The sequence below is a fragment of the Panthera leo genome, chromosome E2 (assembly GCF_018350215.1).
Source record: "Panthera leo isolate Ple1 chromosome E2, P.leo_Ple1_pat1.1, whole genome shotgun sequence".
NCBI lineage: Eukaryota > Metazoa > Chordata > Mammalia > Carnivora > Felidae > Panthera > Panthera leo.
Window position 1 is genome coordinate 55564537 of NC_056693.1, and position 16895 is coordinate 55581431.

Genomic DNA, 16895 nt, shown 5'->3' on the forward strand with positions numbered 1-16895 from the left:
AGGAGACAGGTTTCGAGTGATGGACGATCCTGGCCATCAGGGAAGGGAATGACTCTCAGGGGTATTGAGGAGGCGACAGCTGCACTGGCCATTAGGTGGCCAGAGTGGCTAATGGAGGAAGAGACAGGGGTGTGGACTTTCCAAGGATATGAGCAGGAAGCAGTGTTCTCTCCCAAGAGCGACGGCAGTAGGAATGCTGTCATTACTGTCATTGTCACCTTCTTCATTTTCATTGGGAAGCCACCATGTATTGACCTTTTACTCCATACCAGACTGCTCCAAGCACTTTACCTGTTATCCTGTATAATTTGTAAACATTTATTTATTTATTTTGAGGGGGGAGGGGCAGAGTGAGAGGGGGAGAGAGAATTCCAAGCAGGCTCTGTGCTGTCAGAGCAGAGCCCAATGGGGGGCTTGATCCCACGAACCGTGAGATCATGACCTGTGCCGAGATCAAGAGTCGGACACTCAGCTGCCTGAGCCACCCAGGTGCCCCCTGTATGGTTTTGAATGACTTTGCTGACATAGGATTGTCATTCAATAAACCGCACACATTTAAAGTGTACAATTTGACAAGTTTTGACATATGAATACAGCCATGAAATCATCACTACAGTCAAGATAATGAACATATCCATTATCCCAAAAGGTTTTGGTAGGTCCCGTTCTAAACTTTCCCTCATTCCTTTCTTCCCTAGCCTCCAGTTCTATCCCCAAGCAACCCCCGATGTGCTTTCTGTCACTGAATTTGCGTTTTCCATGTTACGGAAATAAAATCACACAGTATGTAGTTTTGTTTTGTTTTGTCATTTGACTTCGTTCACTTATATTATATTGAGATTCGTCCACACTGTGATGTATATCAACATTTTATTCCTTTTTGTTGCTGAGTAGTATTCCATTATGTGAATAGAACACAATTTGTTTATCCCTTCACATGTTGGTGGGTTTTTGGATTGTCTCCAGAACATCTGTGTACAAGTCTCTGTGTAGTTACTTTCATTTCATAGCTCATGTTTAATCCTCAGAACAAATGAATAGCATAGTACTGTTACAGTTCCTATTTTGCAGATGGGGCAGCTGAGGTCCACCAAGGTCCTGTGGTCAATGACCTTGCCCAAGGCCAGGGGCTAATTGGTAGCAGGGCTAGCATTTGAGGCCAGATTTGTCTGACAACCCCATGCTCAAAGTCCCCATGCAATACTGTACCCCCATGCTGAGAGAAATGCCTTCACTTGGAAAAATGAAGACGTTTAATTTTTGGCTATAAGAATGTATTTCTCAGCCTATCTCTGCTCCCTGTCATGGTTATCCAGATCAGCTGCTCCATCCAGACTCTCAGAGGGCAAGATGAACATTCCTACTGAGTTTTTTAGTTTACCTATCAACAAGAGATAAGAAAATCCTACCAGAGGCCAGGACCTTTTCTTGTCAAGAGTATGAGATTGTATCTTCATTTATGGAGTAACTTTTGGACCCTGAAAATGAGAGTGAAAAAAAAAAAAAAACAGAAGAAACAAAGAGAGTGCACACATCTTTGTGCATGTTCACAGTCAGAGCTGGGAATTTTGTGGATGAAATTAATCCATCAAAAGAGATCAGCTACAGAATTATGGGTAAAAGTCTTCAGAGGTTGAATTGTTGCTGCTCCCCTGGGCTCCCAAGCAAGCATTTTGAGGAAGTCCTGCCCACATTTCCCGTGTGCAACTGCTCTGAACCTTTTTCCTGTGCTCTCCCCTCATTCCGATTCTCCAGCTGATTGATTCACTTATGTGTTCAGCAGCTATTTTGTGCAAGGTGGCAGTATGAGAGAAGAGGTTCCACATGGTGCCTGCAGCAAGGAACTTACAGGCTGTGGGGGAGGAGCGACAGGAAGCAGGTGCTTTGGAGGGCAGGGTGACAGCTGCTGCTGATAGAAGGGTACCCGAAGGGCACTGTGGAAATGCGGAGCAGAGACAAACTGAGAGAACCAGAGGAGGCTTCCTAGAGGAGGTGGCATTTAATTGTTTAATATTTTTCTTTTGTTCATATTTTTCAAAACGCACATGCCTATTATTATAAGTGATATAGCCAGTGGGCTGGTAAATATTTGACAAGCAGTTGTCTGGGAAAAAAATATGTACATATGTACATATATACATACACTTAACCCTACGTGTTATGATATAAAGACCATGTAACATACAGTTTACAAATAACAATATAATATACAATATTCTATAAATTCCATGTGTATGGCCAATTGACTTTTCACAGAATGCTTTCACTGATGTTTTGCCAAACTCTTGTATCCTTAGCCAACCTATGGGTATAGTTAATGAGGTGCGCTTCTGACGTGAGCACTGGTTAATATTTTCATTTAGGTTAACAGAGAAATAAGGCAATGTTATAATTTTACTTAAGGCAAGAATTAAACAATGAAAACATGTCAGAACTTCACTCCTTCATCAGTGATGTTAGGCATATGATGTTAAATTAGACAATAATTTTTGATAACTTGAAGAACATTTTCTCAATGTTTTGTGCTGTTCACAGTGACAGACACACCCACTCTTAAGCTTAATCTGCATTATTAACATTTTCTCTGTCATTTTTAAAAATCTGGGTAATTATCAAAACCCTAAATCAAGACTTTTCTCACATTATTTGCCAATTTCTGTGCTGTAAATAAATACTCCTACAGTGGCTGATTTCAGACTACCAGTGTGATGTCACTGGACATGGTGACATCAGAGGCAAATAGGTTCAGGAGTGTAGATAATGGTAAAAATAATAAAATAACTAAGGAGTGATGAATATTGTCTGTGATCTAAAATATAATTTATTTCATTGTAAGTTTATTTTAATTTTTAATAATGGCTAGGTTTAATGACTGTCTTGCAAAATTCCTGAGTATTTAACAATTCAGTGGGGGCACACTACCAGGTACAGCCATAAAGGGTAATCATCTGCCCCTCACCAACCCAATCCTCCCTTCCCTTTGTCCTCCCGTCCTGTTCCACTGGAGGTGTGTGTGTTGGGTTTCCACACCCTTCTCTTTACACCAACAAAAACAGATGTAAGCACATTAACAACAAAAACATCTGAACACACTACACATATACATGGGGCTTGTTTAAAAATGTTCTGTTCAGGGGCACCTGGGTGGCTCAGTTGGCTAAGCATCTGACTCGATTTTGGCTCAGGTCATGTGATCTCTCAGTTCATGGGTTTGCTGACAGCAAAGAGCCTGCTTGGGATTCTCTCTCCCTCTGGCTCCGTCCCTCCCCCACTCATGCTTGCTCTCTGTCTCTCTCAAAATAAATAAGTAAACATTAAAAAATGTTGTGTCTGTTAAACATGGTGTTACAATATGCATGCTACCTTGATCGTGCAGCCTATAATAGTTGTAATCTCAACAGTTGTTCTAAATACTATTCTTCATTTATATGGCTGCATAGCATAATACGATATTTCATGGTGTGAAGGTACTGTAATGTAATATATATCTCCTACTGATGGGCATTAGTATTTTCAGTATTTTCTTCTTCTTTGAAGAATGCTATAATGAATAAATGTCCTTGAACATCTATCTTTAGATACTGAAGATTTTATTTTTATAGGACAGAATCATAAGAATGGGGTTTCTGGGTTGAAGGGTATGTGTATTTTTAATTTTAATAGATATATCCAGATGGTTTCCAGAAACACTTCAAATTTCTACTGGCAATAAGTGAGAGAACTTTTCTATCATCTCCACCAGCAGTAAGTCTTTACCTGTTTCTAATTTTTGCCTGGGACATGACTGTAAAGTAATAAGTTACTATAATTTGCATTTCTCTATCAGTGAGCTTGAATATCTTTTCATATGTTTATTGGCAATTTGGGTTTGCTCTTCAGTGAATTGCCTATTCACACCCTTTGTTAATTTTTCCTGTGGGATTGTTTCTGTTTGGCACTTTGTAAAAGCTCTTTGTATAGCGTGGGTATTAACCTTTGCGTCATCTGTACTGAAAATGTTTTTTCAGGTCTTTGACTCTCTGTTAACTTGTAAACTGTTACCTTTAATTTTGTTTAGATAGTCTATGGTTTATAGTTATAATACATGCTTTGTAGTTAATGTTTCTGTAGAATAAACACATACCCTGTGTATTTCCTTTAAAACATCAGGTTCCTCTTTTGGATATGAAGTAGAAGAGCTTCTAGACTATCAATATACATGTTCTCACAATGTTTTTGATGTAATACTTTGTTTTATTTTTATTACATTTTTTAAAATATTTGTTCATTTTTGAGACAGAGAGAGACAGAGCACAAACAGGGGTAGGGCGGAGAGAGAAGGGGACACAGAATCCAAAGCAGGCTCCACTCTCTGAGCTGTCAGCACAGAGCCCAAAGTGGGGCTCAAACTCACGAACCGCGAGATCATGACTTGAGCTGAAGTTGGATGCTTAACCTATTGAACCACCCAGGCGCCCCTTGTATAACATTTTAAATCTACACCTTTCTTTAATCCATGTAAATTTGTTTTATATATGGCATCAGGTAATAGTCCAACTCTACATTCTTTTAATTCAATAGCCAGTTGTACATGTCCATTTATAGATAAACGATCCTTTTCTCATTGGATGGAGATGCCTCTTTTGCTATATTTAAAAATCTTATATTTATGGGGATCTATTTCTAGATCCTCTCTTCTTTCCTCTTGATTAATTTTTCTATTCTTATGCCAATTTTATGTTGATTTCTTTAGAGTGGCTTTTTAGTGTATTTTGGTGTCTGGTAAAGCATATCTCCCCCATTGTTAGTCTTCGTGTGTGTATGTATATAAATTTTAGTATTCTTGAGCATTTTTTCACTTATATGAACTGAATATTATTTTACCTTCAAGGAAAAGGAAAGAAAAATGCTACTCATGTTTTAATAGGAGTATCATTAAATTTTATATATTTATATGTATAACTTTGACACTTTTATGGTAGTAGAGCTCCCTAATGAAGAACCTAGTTTCTCTTTCCATTTGTTCAAAATCTGTTTTATGTCATCTAATAAGATTTTACAGTTTAATTCATATAGGTCCTATGGCTTTCTTGTTAAGCTTTTTTTTTTCACTGTTGTAATTTTTTTTTTTTTTTTTTTTTTTTTTACTGTTTCCAACTTTAGGTACTTATTTCTAGCATATAAAGAATGTATTATCCCCTTAATTCTTATTATATCTTTGAAACTTATTAAGTACTCTTATTAATTATATAATTAAAAATTAGCTTATGTAGGCAGTCTAGACATGCAATCAAACTATCAGCCAAAAAAAAAAGGACAGTTTTATGCCTTCTTCTCTGGTTTTAGCTTCATTATTTAATATTCTTACCTTATTGCATTGGCTAGACCCATTGAGATCATGCTGACCAATTTATTAGTGGTGGTTCGCATTTCTGTCCAGTTTCAGATTTTTATGGGAATTTTTTCTTTTAAAATTTGTCATTAGTTTCTGTTAAAAAGTATTCATCATAGTTAAGTGTTTCCTTTTTATTTCTATTTTACCTAGAGTTTGTGTTAGAAATGGCTGCGAAAGTTTATCTAATGCCTTTTCAGCCTGTGTAAATATGATCATAGAGTTTTCCCCTTTTATTGTTAATACAATGCATTGTGGGAATAAATTCTTTTACACTATGAATTGAGTCTCTAAGGATGAAGAGGAGTCTCCTTGGAAAGAAGGAAAAGAGCATATCAGACAAAGTGGGGGTGGAACTATTAACTAAGGGAAAGCAAGGAAGTTAGGGTTAACGCTAGACCTAAAACAAGGCTCCCCAGGATCTGAGAGGCAGGCAGCCTGCCCCGCCAAGTGAGCACGCCCCCCCAGGATCTGGGAGGCAGGCAGCCTGCCCCACCAGGTGAGCACGTGAGGATGTAAGGATGCTCAGGCTGTAAGGCTGCAAGTTCCCAGGACCCAAGGTGGCCATTGCATATGCCAGGGTGGTGGTCATTGCGAGTACTTTCTGCTGGACGCAGAGCAGGATGCCACAACAGGTCCAGAACTGGATAAGAGGTCATTAATGGATCAGTTATGGAGAAGCAGGAAATGCTCTAATGCCAGGTTCGAATGAAACATTCTTGCCAGAAAAACACAAGCCCATGGGTGCAGAAAGCGGACGGTTCTTTGGCCACTAAGGACAGAAAAACATGCCTAGTTTTAGTGTCAAGGAGATGGGTTAGATGTCAAAGATGTAATCAGGTAAAAGACGGAAGTTGTTTCTTATAGGGGAAACTTTTATTTAAAAAAAAATTTTTTTTTAACGTTTATTTATTTTTGAGACAGAGAGAGACAGAGCATGAATAGGGGAGGGGCAGAGAGAGAGGGAGACAGAATCCGAAACAGGCTCCAGGCTCTGAGCTGTCAGCACAGAGCCCGACGCGGGGCTCGAACTCATGGACTGTGAGATCATGACCTGAGCCGAAGTCAGACGCTTAACCGCCTGAGCCACCCAGGCGCCCCAAGGGTAACCTTTTAAACCAGGCAGCCTTTGTGGGCAGACATTGCCTTTTAACTATTTTCAGTGCTCAGCAGAGAACATCCTGCAGAGAAGGTGTTGAATAAATGCTTGATGAAGGTGATGAACGCGGCTTGGATCACAGGGAGAAGGAGAGGAACCAGAGAGTGAAGACTCCTGATCCCAAAAGATTAGAATCTGAAGAAACTTTGGAAATTTATTTCTTCATTCATTTATTTAATATTTCATATTTATTTGGCCCCTAGTCTGTGCCAGCATCTAGGCCCTGGGAATACAATGCCAAACAGGGTGGGTGAGGTTCCTGCCTTCATGAATCTTTTTATTTGAGAACGAGGTGATTACTAAAATAAACATATTAGACAGTTACAGGCTGCAAGAAGTGCTCTAAAGCAGTGCTTCTCAAATTTTTATGTCCATATGGTGACCTGGGGAACCCTGTTAAAATGCAAATTCTGATTCAGCAGGTTGGGGTGAAGTTAAGATTTTGCATTTCTAACAAGTTCCTGGGTGATGACACTGCTCCTAATCTGGGGGGACCACACTTTGAGGACTGGTAAGAGTAGGCGGGTACAGATAGAGAGTGACGAGTGAGGGGGGGTGTTTTAGACATATGGTGGTCAGCAGTGGTCTCTCTGCAGAGATGCTTTGGAGCAGAGTTCTGAAGGAGCCTTTGGACACTCAGGCTGGGCCAGAAATCCTACCACAAACTCCCACAGTGGTAGAGGTGAGTGGTGGGGCCCACTGTCGTCCTGGGCAGAGGGCCTGAGGACGGAGAAGATCATGAGTGCTTGAGGATAGTGATGTCGAGGGGAGACGGGCTTGTTTTGGAAGTGATATGCTCATGTGCTCTGGGCCAGTGGGAGACTGGGCCAGTGGAGGTGCTTGGAAGTCAAGCTGGGGGTAGTGTTCACCAGACAGACAAGCACAAGGAATGCAAAGCTGTATCTCAGTCAGACTCAGAGGTAGAGGGATTCGATAAGAGTGAAATTCTCATTATACTTAAAAATATTACACACACACACGATTGTATCCACACCATGCAATACAGTAGTGAGTGAAACCAGACATTGTCCTCTCATGGCACTAGTGGGTTAGCAGTTAATGAGAAACTATTACTGTGATGTGGGTATGGCAAGGAGGAGGTAGCAGCTGGAAGAAGACTCCACTTCGGGAGGGGAACAGCCTCCAAGAGAGGGGAGCGCTGGAGGTGTCATCTGAAAACAGAGCCTGAGGTTGCCAGATCATGCAGATGGGAAGGAGTGTCCAGGCAGAAGTCCCTCAAAGAAGCAGAGACTCAGGGAGCCCTGAGGATGGGGTGGGCACCGTTCAAGATGATGCTGGTGGGGTTGGCAGGGACCAGTCCATGCAGAGCCCCAGCGGCCCCTCAAAGGCTCTACTTATAACGCTGGTGTTAGGGGTGCTTGGCTGGCTAATTTGCAGAGCATGTGACTCTTGATCTTGGCGTCATGAGTTTGAGCCCCACATTGGTTATAGAGTTTATATAAAAACATAACATAACATAACATAACATAACATAACATAACATAACATAACATGTAATGCTGGTGTTGGTAGTGGGGCAGGTGTCCACTTACTGGCTGTCTCTGTTGTCCCTAGCTCTTAATGTCTACAACTGGCTGCCCTTTGGGAAATATGGCCCAACTCATTGGACATGCCAATCCTGGCAGCCTGGTTAGAGTGGGAACCCTGTAGGAAGCAGATTTGGCTCTGGGCGTTGATTGCTTGGGTGATGTGGAAATGATTTTCTTGGGAGGGGCTGGGGGCAGAGTCATCCACCATTAGCTGTAACCGAGGTGCACACATCTGCCTGCATCATTGTTGCTGTAGTTTGAAGGGCTGGCTGCAGGATAGGGGTGAGCCAGCCCCTTTGTGACTTCTTTACTTCTAATGCAAATAGAGCCAAATTTACTGCTGTCTTTACACAATCTCATTTTGAATGCCACAATAAGGAAGACTTTGCTATGCTCACTTTACACAGAGCTGAAATTTGCTCAATAATAAGGGCGTTCAACTTTCATTAAGTATGTATCATGCAGCAGGTGCAATGCAGTAAACTTTTCATCAGGAATTAGCTCCTTTCGTCTTCCGAGCAATGCCATGAAATAGGAAAAGGGGAAGACAAAGGGAGAGTCAAAATAAACACGTGTTTGGCTTCAGTCAACAACAAAAATTTCATTCAACATATATATATGAGGCGCCCCTGCCATGTGCCCGGTGAAGCTGACAGCACTGGGGAGATATCGGACAAAAAGCCCTGTTGTCACTGGGCTTGCATTCTAGTTAGGAGAAAGAGGTTATAGATCAAAGAAAGAAGCAAAACAGAAGCCATTTCAGATGGTGGTAAGTGCTAACAAAGGCAAAACAGGGAGAGGGAGAGTTAGGTAGGAGGGTTTGCAGTTGGCACAGACAGAGAAAGCCTCTGTGAGACTGAGGCCACTGAGCCAAAGTTGACAGTGGGTGGTGGTGAGCAAAGGCCTGAAGTGAGACCCCCACCTTGTGTCCAAGAGTGTGGCTGGGTAGAGCAAGGGAGGGAGATAGGGTTGAAGTTAGAGGGGTGGGGTCGTCCTTGGAAGCCTTGGGGAGGGCAAGCTTTGGCTTTTACTCAGAGCAAGGTGAAAGGCACTGAGGGTTGTGAGCAGAGGGGAGAGGATACTGGCATCATTTTAAAGGCATGCTGTGGCTGCTCTATAGGATGAACATCTTAAGGGCACAGGGTTGAGAATAGACATTATGGGCAACACCTAACTTCCACTTTCCTCCACCCTCTAATGTGCTCACGCTCCATCTGTCAAGATTCTCTGGAGCTCGCGAGAGAGCAAGTTCCGAAATAAAAACAGGTACCAGACCAGGATTGGTGGGGGCTCTTCCCCTCCCAGCATAGGCTCCCTTCAGGCTCCCGGTTTATACACACCTGGGGCGCGTTGATAATGCTCTTGATTATCTTTGTTCTCCCAGCCTCCTTTGAGTCTGTAGAGTTTTCTATTTGCATACTTTCCCTGAGCTTTTTATGATTATCTTCCCATCTTTACAGTTTGTGCCATTATTTAAATGAGCGTGAGGTAGATGCAGAAATGCCAGCTGGATGAGCGTGCTCTATCAGTGGGGTGAGGAAGGTCGTGTGTGGAGCCACGGGCCTGCCATTCTGTGGTACTTGTGTCCCTACACAGATCCCGGCTGCCCCCTGGGCAAGCCCTGCGGCCTTGTGACTTCCAACTCGTGGATGCATGGGAACCTTAAGGGGAACATAGAACCAATGGGCACAATGTCCACATGACCTCCGGTTGGGAATTAATTTGTGGATGTACTGATTTTTTTTTTCCATTGGCTTAAAAAAGACTCCATGAAATAGCTGTGTTTCATTCTCCTCTCTGCCTTCCAAATTTGGCCTCTCAGAGTTGTTTTGTTTGCTTTGTTTTAAATGCACATAGATGATGTATTCATCAAATGCCTGGCATTGTACCAGGTACTTTGTCACTGTGTCCAGTCCTCACAACAACTCTAGAGATAGGAATTATTGTCTCTACATATCAGAAAAAAGAAACTCAGATGCAGGGAAGTGAAGAAAACCCCATTGCCAAAATTTACAAAACAACTAAGTGCAGGAGGTAGGGTTCAAACTGTGGTCTGGCCTCTTCCCAAGTCTGTGGCCTGTTCTCTGTCTCCTCCTTTGGCAGGAGAGGGGGAGGCAAGGTTGGTCATGTACCGGAGGGAGCCAAGGCTGTACCCTGATTTTCCCAACTTGTGTTGGGGGGGAGGTGGCGGCCTTCTGAAGTTTCTGCAGGCAGGCAGGGACAGTGTTCTGCTAAATGAAAGAATCAGGATCACCAAGATCTCAGCGGACTAGAAAGAGAAGTTGAATCTAGCACAGTGATATTTAAATTTAGTAAATGTAAGATCTGGCCCTGGGGTGCGATAAAATGTCAGGTGCAATCCTTGCCTCAGGAGGCCCATATTCATGTGGGCAGAAAGAAGCAAAATTAAGTCAACAAGAATAAGTAGTAATCTATTGATGCATTCTGGGAAGGGGACATGCCTGTCTGGTGGTGAGATGATGTCAGACAGAGGAGGATCATTTAGCTCATCCTGGACTTTTGTTAATTGTGAAGGTCAGTGCATGGTAGTGGCTTCCAAAGCCAGGGCTTCAAAAGAAGGGAGAGAGGGCAGAAGTTTGCCTAATAGTTTAAGAAGGAGTTACTCATTCTTTCATTTAACGCATATTTATTGTGCACTAAATGGCAGGTACTGTTCTAAGCACTAGTGATAGATTGTCCCCCTGGAGTTTATATTTTAATGTAAAATAGAGACAATACACAAACACTCAAAGTAAATTTACATGTGATTTTGGGAGATACGTACTAGGAAAGAATATTAAATAAGACTAGGGGATAGAAGGTGATGGGGGCTCACTCTGTGGGCACATAATACTTGAGCAGACACCTGAATGAAGAGATGAACAAGTGTGAGAATATATGGAGAATAATATCTTGGCAGCAAGTGCAAAGGCCCTGGGGCATAAAGTGAGTTAGGGGTATTCTAGGTCTAACACAAAGACTTTGTCACCGAAGTGAAGTGAACAAGACAAAGTTGGGGGATGAGTCTGGGGAGCAGGCACGGTGGATCCTGTGGGGCCAGTGGGCATGGGAGGAAGTTTGGATTTTATCGGAATCGAGAGGGGGAGACATTGGAAGACTATTGATCAGGACAGTGCCGTGGTCTAATTGGAGCTTGCGCTTCTGCTGAGTGGCATGCGTTCTAGGGACGAGGAGACCAATTGTCAGGAGGTAGTGGAGAGAGGGGCTTGGACTACAGGGTGAACTGACACTAGCACTCCTAAACTCCCACCCTGTGTCTCACGTGCCCAGGCTTCAATGGGGACACAAGCTGCTGTATTGGGACCCTTAGGGCTCTGGGGCTGAATGTCCTTTCAAGAACAACTTTCTTGGCCAAGAGGGATTTCAGGCTCTTGGCTGTAGTGACATGTTGGTGTCAGCTCGTGTCGTGCTGATTATTTATAGCATCACTCACCTCACACATAGTTTTAGAATTAGACCCAGTCAAAACAGGTTTGTTTTTTGTCCCCTGAAGTTCAAGTGTGCATGCTTTCTGCTAAGTTGCCATTGGTTTTGCTTCCCCTGCCAACCTGCCGCTATCACAGGGCTCCCCGACCCCCAAGCTCAGAATGAGGACACCTCGAGTGTGTGCAGCAGTCCCTGAAGAGTATCCTGCACGAGACTCCACATTCGTAGTGCCACGCTGCTCTGCTGCGAGCTTGGCCTCCTTGTCACACCCTTGCCTCACGATGAGATCCTGTTTTCTTTGCTGGAAAATAGAGCTCTGCCCTGGAGCCTGCTGATGTCCCAGGGTAAGGGGCAAGGACTTCCCGTTTCTGCACAGCAACCCCCCCCCCCCCCCCCAAGTTCCTGCTGATCCAGCCAGTGTTCTCCATGCAGAGGTGAGGGATGGCCCTTCCCTCCAACCCTCTGCCTCATCCTTTTCTTTCTGTCTTGTGCAGGAGCACAGCCGATTGCTGAGTCCAAGGAGGAGGTGGGCACCATGCTGTGCCTTTCTCAGTCCCCTGACTCTCCAACAGGTGCATCCATCCTTCATTCAGGAGGCTAACAGCCCTTCCTGCACGTCAGTTCATAACAAGTGATGCCTGGGGACTAACTGGAATGCCCAGCCTCTGTGTGTTATTTTCACTTAGTTTTACCCGAAACCTCCCAGCTCAGTATCTCTCTTTGGAGCCATTCATTTGGAGTTAAACTCAGACCATTCAGTATTATTGATTATGTTTTTATAAGTCCCTAACTAGACTACAAACACCTAGAAGGTAGGATCTGTGTCTTATCCATCTTTGTATCCCCCAGAGAGCTCAGCACGGTGACTTATTTATGGTGGGTGTTCGGTAAGTATATGCTGATTGACTGGCTGTTATGCCAGCCCCGGTAGCTGAAGGGCTTCAGTGAGGGTCTGTGCAGGGACTGAGTATTTGTCTCTCTGCCTATTCAGTTGTAACAATAGATCAAGGCAACACTTCAATTATCCTTCACTTTCATTCCCAAATTCTCTTCTGCGTTTGTTCTATTGAAAATGCCTGCTGACGGAGAGTGAGATGCTGCGAGAGGCGGAAGGCTTTCAGAGCCTTAGGAAAGCCGTGTAGCAGGAAGGACATATTTCAATGAAGCTATTTCCACCAAGGCTAATATTGTGCTTCAATATGTCAGGCTCTAGTGAGCTCATCAACAATGTTTGCCTTTAATTTTACCATGGGTATCCAGTCATATGTTACTTGTTGTGTTTCTGTGTAGCTCCATTTTATCAAAGGGATCTTAGGGCTTTCGTTGTCTTTGGAAAGTTGCTTTAAGATGGACGTTCATGTATATCCAGCCCATTTGATTATCTCCTTCATCACGTTCCCTCGGTCATCTGTTAAAGGATAAATTGTTCATATACTCATTAGAAATTAGAATTTTTGTGATTGATGGAGGAATGAAGTTGCATTTTGGGTTGCATTGTGGGGAACCGTCTGCCTGATTTCTCCCTGGGAGAACCCTTGGCTTTTCCCCCAAAGAGCACGTGGTCAAGGCCCAGGGAGCCTGTGGGGGCTGTAACTTGCAGGAGAGAACCTGCAGAGAGGATTGTATACAACATTGTAAAAGGCTTTCTCTGGAATGTGTTTAAGAATCACCTCGGGGATAGACTCTGGTGCCCCACCCACTCTTAATTAATTAAATAAAAATCTCTTTGTTGGGGCTTGCAATCTGGCATTGTTATAGTTTTGAAGGTGAGTCCAACGTGCACCCAGAAGAGAAAATCACTGACCTTGACCAGTGGTTCTCAACCAGGGACCATTTTTTCCCAACAGACATTTGGCAATGTCTGGAGGCATTTTTGATAGCTATTTTGATTGCTCCTGGCATCCAGTGGGTTGAGGCCAAGAATGCTGCTAAACAGCTTATAATGCCTGGGCAGCCTCATCACAAAGAACAATCCGGTGCAAAATGTCAACAGTGCTGAGGTTGAAGACCCCTTCCCCAGAACATTAGAAAAGCAAATCCTTACACAGTTTTTTGAATATAGATATTTTTGTAATTACATTATCTCACATATATCTAATGCATTATGGTTCCCAAAGCAGTTTTTTTTAAATGTTTATTTATTTTTGAGAGAGAGAGAGAGACAGACAGACAGACAGGCACACACACACACACACACACACACACACGCTGTGAGTGGGGGAGGGGCAGTGAGAGAGAGACACACAGAATTTGAAGCAGTCTCCAAGATCTGAACTGTCAGCACAGAGCCCACCACGGGGGCTCGAACCCACAAACTGTGAGATCATGACCTGAGCCGAAGTCGGATGCTTAACCGACTGAGTCACCCAGGCCCCCCTCCCAAAGCAGTTTTACACACTGAATTTTATGTTCACTAGGACCCTACAGGGGAAATGTTATGGCCATCTTGATTTTACAAATCAGGAGACCGAGGCTGGGGACAGCAGATGACTTCCCCAAGACCACAAGATCTTCCAATTCCTCAGTTAAGTCTCTTTTCGCTAGTGGAAATGTCAAATGTGTGCACAGACATCTTCCTTGCCCCATGCCCTACTCAAGGCAAATATTGTAACTAGCCAGTCATTATTCCCACTGAACCCAAGTGCAGTCTCAGACTCAGAATCCTTCTCAACACAGCATTCCAAGAAGCCCCGAGTGATCTGGGTTGGCATGGAAGCTTGTTTGTCACATAGTCTCTCCAACCCAAACACCATGCCTCTCCCTGAATTAGACGGTCTTGTTGAATGAGACATGAAGGAGAGTACTTGAGAATAGGAGCATCCTTGAATGTCTGCAGGTGTTCAGACAATCTGTTCGGGAAGTTGCAATGTTAGCAACATGTACTCCTGCCTGAGCCTATGAAGAAGCGACAGTCTCCCTAACCCTTAGATTTCTTTATAACTTTATTAGCCTGCTTGGCTCTCACCATATGCCACTAATTATTATACAAAGGAAGTGTGCACAGTTGTATTCCATTTGGTACAAACTAAATATTTTGTCTTCTTCTTGAGTTTGCTAGGATCTCCCTCTTAAGCCTGAAACATGAGCTAATTATGAGAATGTGTTGAATGATGATTCATGAAGCAGGCAGGACAGGAGTTGGTGTGCACTCAGTTTGCAGAGTGAGGAAGCTAGCCCCAGCAGCCCCTGCTTCGACTCCAGATATAACGAACTGCAGCATACACAATTAAATGCTCAAAGCGGATGGGAGAGCTGTGGTGTGAGGGATGCAAGCAGGGAGAGAAAAGCAGGCACGAGTAGAGACTAACTTCTCCATCTCCCAGGGAGGCAGTTGATGGAGAAGAGGCAGGCAGCTCAGTGCACCATGTGGCCCTATCGCTGGGAAACAGAAGTGCAAAGCAGGGCACTGAATGGCTGCTTATTAAGGTGTGTGCCACCAGCTTCAAAGAGTTGGATGAGTCTTTTCAGAATGACCCAGGTTCTGGGTCACCCACAGGTGTCAGTGGCTTCAGTCTCCAGCATCAAACATGGAGACCTCATCTTATAATTCAGGTGCGGAGATGGGTTGAACCTGACTGGTGTCATTTTGTGTCTTTGGCTCTTGCCACGGGGCTTCCTGGCACACAGGTCTGAAGGCACTCCAGTGTGAGGCTGTACAGATGTTGTGCCGCTGTCTGCTTCCATCACGGGAAGGGCAGGGAGTCAGGGCGTTGTCTCCTGTTGCGTATGCTGCAGCCACGGTGCAGAGGCAGTGTTCAGGCGGCTCTCGGTAACAGGACAACACACAGCTTCCCCATCTTTCACCAGGAATGTGGCAACGGACTTCCCACGAATGGTACCTGCTGCTGCCCTAGAGTTCTGGTGCCCACCCTGGCTGCTCCTCGGAGCCATGTAGGGAGTGGACTCCACAGACGTTTCTGTCTTCTTCTGTGGGGCTGGAGTCTCCCAGGGTCAAGGACTTCCGTCTGTGGTGTTTACAGCTTCATCTGCAGAGTCTCCATCAGTGCCTGGCACTCCACATATGACCTATCAGCTACCACGTGTCAGACCTTGCCATGACTTTTCAAAGACATCCCCTACTGTCATGGTTGAGGAGCCCCTCTACCGTGCTGTTGTTCTTACTTTTATGGATGAGGAAATGGAGGCTGAGAGATAATCTGCAGAATGTTATACATCTAGTAACTTTCAGAGCTGAGACGTGTGTACCCAGTCAAACTCCCCGAAAATCGTAATCTCTTTGGACTCTGGTGAGTGTGAATGAGCTCGTACCTTTCTCCATTACAGTAGACCCGTCATTTTAATTTTAGGAAGCTGAATGGTTAAGAAAATGCAAGAATCCCCATGATTTGGCATTCTTGAAAACAGCATTTCTGAAACTATGTTCTTGCACCAGGCAACATCTGGGTGGTTAAAAGGCATTCCATCAGATATCTTAAAAATATAGGATTTTAAGCAACAAAGAATTGGGGGATTACCATCTTTTGATACCTTCTTTGGTGGGATCACAATTTCGTATTAGCATAACAAAGGCTCTGAGCAATACTGCATCGAAGAAGTTTCTGTTTAAATTTAACCTTCTGGTTATTTTTTTTAAGTTTATTTATCTATTTTTTGAGAAAGAGATAAAGCAGGAGTGGGGAAGGGGCAGAGAGAGAGGAGAGAGAGAGTCCCAGGCAGGCTCTGCACTGACAGTGAGGAGAACCATGGGGGGCTGGAGGCCACAAACTTTGGGGTCATGACCTGAGCCAAAGTCGATGCTCAACTGACTGAGCCACCCAGGAACCCTGAAGAACTTTCTGTTTAATGCAGAATTTGCAAAATCTTTGCCTTCAGAACGTCTCCTTTTTTTCTCCAGTAGCACCAAGACCCTGGTGCCCCATTTATGACAATATTGTGATCTGGAGATGGTCTGGCATGTACTATGGTATCAGTCTAGTAAAAATAGAAAGCTCAACAAAATGCAGATCGACTCATGTTAGCAAGCAGATGTTCCAGTGGCAAATCTGACCTTGATTGATAAGTTGGAATTGATTCAACACCCTTAGAAACAAGACTAAAAAAACTGAGAGATTGAACTAATATAGAATTTTCACTGAAGACATGAAGAGTGTTGAGAATCTCAATTCATTTCAAGCTAACTAATATTAGCTTCTATTCCACAGAAAGAATCATTCATTCCACAGTGATTTTTTTGAGCCCTGTTAGATGCCAGGCTCTTTGAGCACTCAAAAGACAAGATTAAATGAGATAGGCATGATACTGATTATCACAGGGGCGACAGGTTAGGGTCTTTTCCCTCAGGTGGTTCTGGGGGATAGTGAGGAAACAGCTACTATTCTGTCCCTACTCATATTCAGTTCACGTGTCT